Raw genomic sequence first — 13,458 nt, 5'->3', positions numbered from 1 at the left:
TTCTTATTGGGTCTTTGTGTCACAGCAGTAAAAAGGCTGACTAAAACACAATGTACTCTCTCAAATCTATAAATTCCTCTCCTCTGGAATGATCCTATAAAATAACCTGACATAAAATGGCTGGGTTCAAAGATCACTACTTCTATGAAGATCGTCTTCTCTTTCTTCAATCAGAAAAACTATTCATGAAAAGCCTAAGACCTGAGAGAAATTGCCCATGAGAATTCTCATAACATAAATCAATAAACAACTTCAAGAACATCTTTATTGCAAGTTTAATAATGCACTACGTCTTATATAGTGGTCTTTAGTACAGGCAATCTCATCATCTCAAAGCATAGATCTACATGGACTGGTAATTTATAGTTGAAAAGTAAAAATCCCTGATAGCCAGGCTTATACAGGGATACAATGCAAAATATCAGATAGTACAGAGGTTGTTCCCCAGATCTAAGGTTGTTTTGAGACTAACTGGTAATACAGAATTGTTCTAGTTTATATAAGACCATAGCAGCTGTATGTTATTGTAAATTTGACTTTAAGATTTTATTTAAAGGAAAGAATAGGCAGCTTGAAAACAATTGATCCAGAAAATGGACGGACTAGCTTTTTGCTGAGCCTCTCATAGATTTGGGGGCAGCAGCAAGTTAGATTTTCCATTATTCCATGTTGCCAATTACACTGTGTTTACATTCCTACAGACAGTGGAGTTTGGGGTAGAGTTGATATGTTTTTGTTAAATCCCAGCCATTGTAATGAATTCCTAGAATAAAGCCATCCACTTCCTGTGAATTAGCCAAGAACAGGCCCACAGGGAGGACTGGAATTATGCTAATTAAATAATGATACACATCAAGAGTATATTAAAAACCTTGCCAAAGAATATTATTTACAAGGTTCAGAAGTAACATTTTATTTTTTCAAATAGAATCTGTCATTATTAAACATATAACTACATTGCAAATAAAAATTATTAGCAAATGACTTATTCTACTCTTTTCTTACGTATTCATGATTGTTGGGAGTAGCAAATGAATGATGATCCTTGAACTGTCTGGAGACAGAGGTGATGCCCCTCCTGGGAACTCTGGGGTGCAAATGCATCAATTTGAGTCTGCCCACCTGCTGTGGTGCTGCCCTGTTCAAAGGGAAATTCCTTGCCAGCCATGGATTACCAGTCCTTAACCTTGGTTCAAATGCCAGCTACCAGGGGTAGAGAATTATGGGCACAAGCTGATAGTTCTAATTGGACTGTTTATACCCTCAGTTTGGGTTCTGTTTATCTTGAAGAAACTGTCTCACAATAAATCCTTTTGATGTTTAAACCTATATAATATATGTATCAAACTTGCTTGTTGACATTAGTTCCCTATCAAGGTTTAGTGACCCATCAGGCCCCAGTTTTTTCTCTATTTGGGTATCTGTTTGTCTTTTCTCCATCCCCTCACCTCCCAATCCAGAGACCTGAAGCAATGGCCATGCAGGATAAGGCACATGCTCATAATCATTTGAGCTGTGTAAAATGCTGGGATAACATGAAGAACTGTAAATAATTCTGTTTTTATCATTTATCATCATCATCATTGTAATCACTTCAATTTGTTGGTCCATCTTGTATGATAACCAGTTATATATGTAAGTTTTTAGTTTAATGATAAGGAAAATTATTCTTCAGCTCCATCTGGCCAGATTTAAAACAAACTCTTATAATTTAACTCAGAATGTTTCAAAATTCTAACTACAAAAATATATGCATTTAGAAAACAGATAAGGTGAGTAATTTTTGTTTTTTTAAATGTGCGCATGTATATAGAATTTACATCATAAATATTACAAAATTTAAGTGTATAAATGAATATCATTTAGAGGAAATCAAAGTAATGACAAAATTTAGTTTACACACTCTTACAACTGTTGAACAATTGAGCAACTGTGTAGCTCGGCTTTTTTTTTTTTTTTTTTTTTTTTTTTTTTTTTTTTTTTTGCCTGTGCAAACTATTGGCAATAATAATCTAAATCAAATTAGGTCAATACTCTGATTAATTTTTTGATAGTGAAGAACCGTTTCTTCACTAATACCTGTGCCACTATAACTTTTCATTACAATATTTTTATTTATTTGAAAGCACACAAATAATTTAGTTTTCTCTTTTTTCTCTACACCATGACAGTTTGAACCTATTTCTTTCCATTCACAGAATCTTTCTACAACAAAAGAGCAGTGAGATCTGTGCAAATTAGTTTCCCTTGGGTTCACAGGATGCCTTGCAAGTAGACTGCACACATTCTACCTGCTGCCTCTGACTCTTGTTTGCCAAGATCTGAGCTATCTTAAACATACAACACCAAAAAAGGCCAAAAGTAGAAACCTCAATCTATAATGTAATTGAAACTCTAATGTCATCTCACTTGGCCTCAGCATAGACAAATCCCACATTTTCTATTACTATAACCAATGCATAATTATATTCTATAATGGTTTTGTAAGAGAATGTATCATTTCTCTTTATACATCAATACAGCTTGTGCATTAATGGCTATAAGCACTGGAAATATGAATGACCTTTTAAAGCACATGTATGTACCATCTGTGCATTATTGTTTCATAATCACATTATGTTTAGTTTAGATGTATTTCAGCAGTTGCTACAAGGTGAAAAACATTTTTACATTGACTAATATTATATATTATGATCACTTTCTGTGGGAAAAGTTAAAGAGGAAAATTGAAAATATCTAATGATTACAACTTTAAAAGTATTTTTCTTTTGTGTATTTTTCTGCCTGAGCAATTAAAATGACTAATTTGATTTTATTATTAATACCTGGAATAATTCATTCCTTGAATGCCAAAAATTTACAGGTTATAATAATATTTTTAAAAATTGTCTTGATCTACCACAAAGACATTATTGTAAGTCACATTAAATTTATGCTCTTATCAATAAAAGACATGCCATTGTTTGCTCAGAAGTAAAATCAGATTATGCCTTCTTTCCAATTTATCTGTGCCATATCTTATATGTTATTTATAATAAATAAATTTTGATATAACTGATATTACAAAATATCAAATGATTAAAAATTATAAAACATTTTTTCATAGGAATCAAACTTTCAACATACATTGTCAATATTATGAGAAATTCCTGGACAATCCAGTAGAAAGTGTTAATTCTCAAGAATTATGTTGAGTGAGTTGGGATACATATAAAAATGGTATAAAAGAACAAGTTCATATTTTAAAACTTCAAGAGTTGTTTTGAATTCCACTTTTGTCATAAAGTCTACTTCCCTGCATATCAAAACTTGAAAACTTATAATTTTTAAAATATATTTACATATGTCTATATATGTATATGTACCTATATTCATATTTTAAAAGAAATTCTTATTCGTGTTTATATATTTTGTGCAATATTCCTTGTGCTTATTCCCAAATGCTTTCAATCATTGCTATTTTTTTTGTTTTATCTTTTTTATTGGAAGATGAATGTACAAAGTACTTGAAGAAATGAAAATAATGTGTTGTTTTTAAGAACCAAGGATTTCTGCCGGAACTAGAAAGATGTGCCTGAACGTGGTAGTAGCTCTCTCTTTTAAGTATAGTATGTTACTGAGCAGAAATGTTTTGACAACACAGGCAGCTTGCAAAGGTTAGGTAATAATTGCATTGCAGATTGCAGTCCTGTTTGTAGGGCAAAAAGAATACACGTGAGTTCAGTACAGGTGAGTTCAGTACAGGTGCAGATAAAAGGCAGAAGGGTATTCAATCACTGGCTCCTGCTTCTTCAATCATACATGTTACTTTTTCCCTTTTCAAAAAAACAGGCTCATATTTTTGTCATAGTGTAAAAACAATGAGGTTCCTCTCATAATTTTATTATCTTTGTGCCACAAAAGAAGGGTGACATATATTATGTGAATTTAAAACATTTATTCATAACATAAATCTATCATAATTCTGGAACAAAATATTTCCCCAACATTTCAGAGTCTTTTTGGAGCTTGCCAAATCACTGCTTTGTCCTCTACCAGAGCTCTGTAATAACATATTTGTGAAAATGATATTTAAGAAATGACAGCAAGGTTGATGAATTGGTGCTGGGTTATTGTCATTTCCTATTCATTTTTTTCCTGTCCCACACCAAAGAAATATAGTGAAAAATAGCTTTATATCCACGTACTAGGAAATGAACCCAAGTCTACATTGATTTCAGCTGAGAAATTAGGTGTATTGCTCCTGTATTAGTCTGAGATGCCAAGTCCATGAAAGGAATTATAAATCAGAAGTGATATAAGATTGATTTTCTGCAATTATACCAATAGCCTATAAAATCACTAAAGAAATTCAAATGTGTTTCAGTGGCAATACTACTGTTTTAATTCTAACTTCTGTGAGTGTTGATTTAGGTTTTTTGTTAGGTAAACCAGAGGCTGACAAGAGTCCACAGAAAAGTTGGCAAGCCACAGATAATTGGAACTCTCTCCTTGTTTTCTGAGTCAGTGTTTCTTGGGTGGAACCCCAAACCTCTTTCTAGTAGTTTTCCAGATTATGCTCAGGCTGCTGTTTGGGGCACCATACTTTGAGAGTCACTGATGTAAAGTATTAACCAATGAGACCCTTGGAAGCTAAGAAAAACTTATTTTCAGGTGGAAGAGAGTGTGCACTCATAAATTACACATATTACAGGAAAACGTAGGGTCAGTTACTATCTTCAGTTTTTAGACAATGTTTACTTCAATCCTGGCAAATTATGGCTATTTTAATAAAATGTATTTTTATTATTAATTTCTCAGATATTCTACGGAATACAGGATTATTTCATCGATTCACTGATTTTGTTTAGTAAATAAATATTCCACTAGTCCCAAGGAACATGAGTTATTTTTCTGTGTTGGTAGTTTCTGAGGATGGTGACGAGTGAGCATTTTAACAAGATTAATCAGGTAAATTCTTGGAGAAGTAGACATTTGACCTGGAATATATGAAGAATTGAATTTTGCAAGATCTAAGAAATAAATGAGCATGAGTTCAAGTTTCTGAAGTAAAAACAAGCTTGACCTGAGTGGAATGGTTTTCAGTTCATTAAAAAATGACATACAAAGTGCTATGTGGGTAACAATTAAGATGGAGCTAGAGTTTTCACAGAAAAATAAATTAGAAATAGCTAGTGGAATTTATGTATTCGATAATGCAAACATTTTCACAGAATGGGAAGAACCAGACTCAATCGCATTTACTAAATGAGTCACAAGCACATACAGGAAGATGCCAAAGAGCTGGGCTGTCTGCTTAGGCAGGGCTATCTGAGATCTCACGCTGGATTGTTAAACACACACAAAACCAGCCTGTTCATTTACATTTGAGAATTTTCCTACCCTGGAACTGGAATATTTATGTTCTGTTCACTCTCTATGAAATTCTCATTGTTAAGATGTATGAGGAGTTGAATTTCAGAATAAATTACTCTTGACAAAAATGGAATCAGAGTAAATTAAAAGGGGACAATAGTATTGCAATCCAACTGACTTATTTGAGCCTCTATGAATCAAGTCAAATCCATGAAAGAGGATATATTTTTATAGTAGCTAGAGAGTATAACAGTTCCTTCACCTTGACCTCAGCTGAGAACACACTGGAAATTTAACATCAAGTTCTTACTCTTTTGGCTGCTATTCTCTAGTTTCTGTACAAACCATCAACACCCTCTGCCAAAACATTTATTTTTATTTTTTAATCAGAAGGAGTATGACACAATTTTCTAAGCCTGATTTTAGATTTGCCAATAAAGTGACGCTTTCTGAAGAGTTTTCCTGGGTCACTATAATATGCTTCTCAGGAATCCTCAAATCCTTTAATTACTCATATATTTAGATTTTGTGATATCATTGTTTATAGCAATGACTAAACTCTCTAATTTTTTTATAATTTACATTTTAGAGTGCTGCCTAATTCTATTTTGTGGTATACTTTATAACCCACATGTTATCAACTGAATTTTGAACCCCCCAAAGTCCTAACTCTCATTACCAAAGACAGTGACAACATTTGGAGATAGGTCATTTAAAGAAGTGATTAACATAAAATGAGGCCTTTGGGGTGATCCTTAAACCAATGTGATTTGTATCTTTAAAGGAGGAAAATTGAACACAAGAAGAGACACCAAGTATGTATGCACTCAGAGTAAAGACCAAGTAAAGGCAGAGAGAGGCCTGGGGAGAAATCAGTCCTGCCAAACATTGATTTTTGGACTTTTAGCCACCAGAACAGTGAGAAAACAAGTTCCTGTTTTAGCCACCCAGCATGTGGGACTTTATTATAGCAGCACTGGCAAATTCATATACCTCATCATTTCTGACTGCAAAATCATTAAAACAATATGCATTACAGTGATTGAGATGACATTTGATTCCATGAGACAGCCCTTTGTTGGAGGGGGGAAGCCAAGGAAGAAGAAAAGAGGGGAACAGCCAGTGAATGCAATTTCTTTCTGTTATAAACAGAAATAAAATCAAAAGATGATAGCTAAGTATATCGGTCTCACATGCTCGCCCCCTCTTTGTCTCTCTCTCTCTCCTCTCTTTCTAGCCCCCCACATCCCTAAACCAAAAAAATTTTAAAAATCACCTGACAAAAAAGTATTCCTAGTAGAACAATGATCTACAGATTGAGGAATTGAGGACTTTTTTTGAATTCCACAATTATTGAGAAGACACTTGCAACATATTAACAATTTCCATAGGAGTGAGAAATGTCAGATTCTATCTTTTAGAATTAAGAATAGCATTTTAAGACAGTTGTGCTCTAGACTACAGTTTTCAATGTGGCAAAAATTCTCCTGCTTTTATGTGACATTTAAAAAATATTTTTAAAATATGACTTTAGTCTTCTGCTACTCAGTAAGCCTTTGGAACCTGGCAAGGATTTGTGAAGTGCTCTTGCAAAACAAGCATATAAACATGAAACATTTCTGTCAGCATGCAGAAACAAGAGAGACTAAAACAAAGACGGTTTTCCATCTTGATAGAATTCAGGTTTTTTATGGTGGAAAAAGTAAAATATTTTATTTGTTGGTGTCAGTTTTATCATTTCATGATATATCCTTACATTCTAGTATTATTTTAATTTCTTTAAATCCTGTGCATGATGCTAATGATTCTAATAACTTGTCAAACTACATTTGCAGTTGTGCTAATTACATAAAATGTACATATATTAATAAAAAAATAAATAAAGTCATGCCAGGCACCATGAGGCATGCCTGTAATCCCAATGCCTCTGTAGGCTGAAGCTAGAGGATTACGAGTTCAAAGCCAACCTCAACTAAAGCAAGGTACTAATCAACTCATTGAGATCCTGTCTCTAAATAAAATACAAAACAAGGCTGGGAATTTGGCTCAGTGACGAAGTGCCCCTGAGTTTAATTCCTGGTACACCCCACACACACACAAAAAAAATAAGGTCATAAGTACATAAGTATTTTCAAATGTGTTTGGGCTAATAATGCAGTTTAAACTAACAGATTATGTATTTCATAAAGTACCACTAAAAATATTTGCAAAAACAATCCAATTGTTCTTGTTATAGAAAAATGTCATTTAATTAAATATCATATGAAACTGTTTTAAAAGTGTAAACTGTTAACTTTTTATTAAGAAAATGTTGAACAGGTATGATGGTTCACTCTTGTAATCCCAGTGGCTCGGAAGGCTGAAACAGGAGATCACAAGTTCATAGCCAACATCAGCAATTTAGTGAGACCCTGTCTCAAAATAAAAAATAAAAAGGAATATAATTTAGTGGTTAAGAGCCTCTTGGTTCAATCCTTCATTAAAAAAAAAAAAATTTAGATAGCCCCAGTAAAAAATCATCACAGAAAGAGACAAAAGTTTGTTAAAAATCATAAAAATCTCTAAATGATGGTGAAATGTGAGGGACATTATTATCCAAAGTACATGTATAAGGACACAAATTGGTGTGAATATACTTTGTATACAACCAGAGATATGAAAAAATTGTGCGCTATATGTGTAATAAAAATTATAATGCATTCTACGATCATATATAAATAATATTTTTTAAAAAACAGAAGATAAAAACAAAAGATTAAAAAAATAAAGCTCCCATAACAAGTATCTCTTTACATAAAAAAAAATCTATAAAGATTCTATATTCAAGGCCAGGCACAGTGGTACACACCTATAATCCCAGCTACTCAGGAGGTTGAGGCAAGGAGGATAGCAAGTTCAAGGCCAACCTCAGCAATTTAGGAAGTCCCTGCCTCAAAACATAAAAAGGACTGGGGATGGGGCGCAGTGGTCAAGTGCCCCTGTGTTCAATCCTTAGTATCAAAACCCACAAAAACATACAAATAAAAAACAAAGATTCTACATTCAGATTGTTATGTGAATGTCTTAAATTGCAGCTCCATTTGAATGCTAAAAATAGATCAGAAGCCTCTGTTGTGATGGCCTGTAATCCCCAGGGCTCCGGAGGCTAAGGCAAGAGGATGAATTTAAGGCCAGCCTCAGCAATTTAGCAGGGCCCAAAACAACGTAGGGAGACTGTCTCAAAACAACAACAAAAAATTTTAAAAGGGCTGGGGATATTGCTCAGTAGTTGAGTAACCCCTGAGTTCAATCCCTGGTAACTGTCCCTCAAATATCAAAACCAAGAAATTATAGGTATATAATTATAGGGTATAGGGTAAACAAGGAAATATAGGGTAATTATAAGGTATGGGAAATACATTGTGACATATTCAACCAAATATTTTTGAACCTAATTTTCTTACCATCAAAATTTGAAATGATAAATTATGAGGGAATTCTGAATATGTGTGTGGAGATATATGAATATACATATATATGTGTGTTTGCATTGACTATGTACATTTTTCTATAACAAGAACAAGTAAATTGCTTACTTTTAGTATTAAAAGAAATTCATTCTTGATTAGCAAATATTTTTATTGGCAAAACCATATAATTGTCCAGTTGATAAAATGTAGCTGGAGATCTCTGAGTTTACATGTTGCAGGGATAATCACTCATTGAATTTTATAAAATAATTGAAGTGTGTGAGTTATGACACATTCTGAGGTCAGAGAGGTCTTGTAAAGCAGTTCTCAGGACCCCTAGATTCCTTTTCATGATCCTAAGAAACAACCATAATCTTCTAACCAATAAATATAATTTTGCTGTTTCTCACCTAAAAATTAAGATTATTGTCTAATGGTAAATAAAGCTGAAATGTAGTTATAATTTTTTGTTCTATGACCTTGGATTGTTCATGTACTAATTTTCTTATTTTTCTACTATTTATAAAATAAGGATTAAGAGACAAGCCTTCTAGCTCAAAGGTACCAAAATGAAAAAAATTGGTACACATATACTAACCAAGTAACTGTTGACTTTGTGTAAGTGCTTTTTAAGAAGGTACTTATTTATAACATGAAAATATTATCGTTTTCTCTTTCACCTTAGGAAAGTCATAAGGGAAGGATAAAACTATTAGTTGTCAGCAAAATTCAGAAGTTATTTTAATAAATTCCGTTTTAATTGCTTCAATTATTTTTTTAATATTTGATCAGTTGTTTAGTATCATGACCATAACTTAATAAATAGGAGGGAAGGCAAATGAGAAATACCTAGAAGACTTAATTATAGACTATGATATTATTAAACATCTAAGTCACAGCAAAGGGCATCATGTTTAATCTTTCCTTAGAAAATAGAGTAAAAATATTAGAAAAAGAATTGGAGCTATAAAGAATTTTTTAAAACATTAAATCCAGACCTTCCATTTGATAGCTGAAATTAACTAAGCCAAATATTACAGTTGATTAGTAACCCATAGACTAGGACTTAGGTTCAGTGTTTATTCTACCAACCACATTATGGTATCTTCAGAAGGAAATAAGTTAAAAGAATCTTCCTGAAAGTATATGACAGGTTGAAATGATGGTCTTCTTCATCAAGATAAACAAAAAATTTGACTTTGGTTTATCAATAATGTAAGATTATACATATATCTTATACATTTTCAAAAATCACCTGTGAGCCTATTTTCATATTTTTATGCATCTAGTTTAATGAGTTACATATGATTAATATTTCTTATTCAAAACTTAAACAATGCTTATATAATTTGTATTAGAATATATTCAAATAATATTCAGTTAATATCAAATTTCTGGTAAAACTCTTCTTGACCTAGTATTGAAATATAGCACATTCTTTACTTTGCTAAACTAAGTAACTTCCTCTACACAATCTTTCTCTATATATTACTTGTTCTTCATTCAAAATGTTTATTTTACTCTCTTTGTATATTGTGTTATCATAACCATCTTTTAAGCTTTTTATGTAAGTCATAATGATTTTAATTCATTCAATTAATATTTTTGATTTGAAAATGCAAATATTGCTATTGTAGGCTAAAAATAATACATGTCCTTCACATAAAAGGGAGAGAAAAGTTTAGGGGAATGAGTTTTACTGAATATATGCAAGGCCCGTGATTCTTGACACATATTATTTAAAGCTTTGTGTACATATAATCCATTGGAAGATACTATTACTCTCTTTTTATTAATGAGGAAGCTGAATTTAACAAGTTGGAGATATTGGTAGTAAAATGCCTGGAACTTCATTTGACTCCAACATTAAAATACCTGCCCTCACACTTGTTCTGAAATTGCATTAAAATTTTCAAATTTATTTGATGTATGCTTCATTATAATCCTTGAATAAGCCTATGAAGTAAAGGCACTTCTTATTTATTATGCCCATTTTACAGAAAATAATGGTGATTGTTCAGGGTCTAAAGGAGAAGCTTAGCCACACCTAGACACATGAAAGTAAAATCAATGCACATCAAACACACATAAAAATAAAGTGGTCTAAAAATAAATCACTTAAAAAGTAATGACCACTATATTTGACTGCAGATATCTCCTGAGCAGCAATGAACCTCTGTGGAAATGTCCATGAATCATTGCCTCTTTATCTGAGTTTATTTGACCTTCATTCCGACATGGACTTCTATAAAAGAGAAGCCTTACAGAATACTAACTCTTACTAAAAAACACTTAAAACTAATTGCATATTATGTGTAAGTTATAAATACATAAACTTGCAATGATCAACACACAAATAAGTATAAAACTGAAGGTGAAATTTTACTGTGAACCATATGGATATATTCTGCTCGTTTCTCTTGTACCCCTTATCCTTGGGGGGGGGGCACAGATATGTATGTGTACACACACACACACACACACACACACATGTGTATGAGTATGTGTGTTCCTGAGTTTAGCTACAAGAAGACTGAGAGAAGGAAATAAGGATACATTAGGGGAAGCCCTCCAAAATGAAGAGTGTGTTCTTAGACTGCAACATAGCTCCTCCTCAGACAACTTGGTATCTGTGGTAAAATGTCCATGAGACCTAGTAGGTATCATAGTTAGTAGCTTGTATTTATTGGCCTTTTTTTCTCCACCCATAAAAGCAACATAATAATTATCCCATTCAAGGTTCTTTTAAGGTTAGGAAAAAAAGATTTGTATGATAATAATTTATAAATTATACAATTCTATGTCCATATCAGAATTTTAAAATATTATGTATATTTGTTAAGTGTATTATTAAATATGTGGCCATATGCAATATTTGACACTAGATAAGGCAAAGTAAGTAATAATCTATTATTTGTCCATTTTTACTTTCTAGTCTAGAAGGATTTATATTATTCGTGAACATGTGAATTCAGCTCTCAATCCATTTTGTAGTGTTATGTAGGGTGAGATGAAACCACAGTACATGAGGCAGCACATGAAGTTTTCCTTCTAATTGTGAATCGAAATCTACCAGGTTTCATACTGAAGAAACCCAAAGTAACAATACTACTTTCAATACAATATATGAATTATACATTTCTTTTTTCTTTCTTTTATTTATTTTTTTTGTACTATGAATTAAAACCATGGGTACTTTAACACTAAGCCACAGCCCCAGTCTTTTTTTTAAATTTTCAGATTGAATCTTGCTAAATTGCCGACTCTGTCTTGGAACTTATGATCCTCCTGCTTCAGCCACTTTAGTCACTGGGATTACAAGCATGTGCTGCCAGATCCAGCTTATGAATTATATTCTGTAAAATGGTTGAGAAATGTCATTTGAGAAAATAATACCTGCTTTCTTAATACTCTCTTTGAATTGATGAACAAAGAAAGAGACCCTAAGAAGCTGAGTAAAACAAAACTGGAACTGTAGGCAGGTCTGCATACCTAATCCACTCACTCAAAAGAAGATCCACATTGGAAACAAAAGTAGGCAAATGACATATCTATAGTTTCTGAATCTCATATATTGATACTGAAAATCATAGCCTGATTTTCTGAATGCTGACTATGAGCCAGGCGTTGGGCCAACCTCTTCAAATACAACCTTAATTTATTCTCACAACAAGCCTTAGAAATACGTATCATGTTCACAGTTTTATAAATAAGGAAACTGAAAATCAAATGCTAAATTGTGCAAGAGCAAAGAGCTAGTAAGTCATTGGGCACAAATTTTAATCTTGGGTCTATGAACTCCCAAACCTCATTTTTTCCACTATAACATGGTCCTTCTGAAACACCATCATGATAATTAAGACATTGCAGACCAATAAGGCACAAACCCACAGTCTCTAATAAAGAGGCAAGTCTTGACCTCTGTTCTTTCACGATTTCTACTAAGCAGTACTTAAGAAAGTATTCTATGAGAAATGGTTTCAACTATGCAAGGACTTAAGCTTCCTTGAAATCACCAGGTACTTTCTTTTCTTTGTACGCCCTACCCAGAAACTTTAATAATGAAGTGTGTTCTCAAAGCATATGTCCTTTTAAAGTTATCTTTTTTCACTAGTTATAAATGTTTATGAGGAAGAATAACTTTCCCCACATTCCATATGTTTGCTCATCTCAGGGAGAAGCTCTTCAGATTTTGTCTGGAACTGGTTGAAGCAAAGAATTATGTTTCTCCTGATATAGAGAGAGTTATGATTCTCATGTAATACTGGGCAGAATACACCATGTAAAATCAAGTTAAAGTCAGGAGAATCTGGATTTAGTAGTAACCACAACTTAACTGGGATAGCTTAAATCACAGATTGTCACAGAAGGAAATAAAGTTTCAAAAAGGCATTTGTCTCCAATCTGCCTGTCTGCCTCTTTTAGTGACGGTTCTATTATATGATATAATGGTTATGATGATGGATAAAGAGGACAGAACAGTTTCCAGGAAAGCAATGTGTGGGGAAAGCACCCACCTAACAAACTTTTGTGCAAGTTTCCTGCTGTAGTCAAGGACTGTCATGGGGTATGATCTTACTCTGTGATATTACTAAAAGAAATGGTCAATAAAATCTTCCAAGATTCTGTCAAGTAGACCTTGTAAAGGCCTGCC

This window comes from Urocitellus parryii (assembly GCF_045843805.1).
Source record: "Urocitellus parryii isolate mUroPar1 chromosome 10 unlocalized genomic scaffold, mUroPar1.hap1 SUPER_10_unloc_3, whole genome shotgun sequence".
NCBI lineage: Eukaryota > Metazoa > Chordata > Mammalia > Rodentia > Sciuridae > Urocitellus > Urocitellus parryii.
This window is presented reverse-complemented; position numbering follows the sequence as displayed.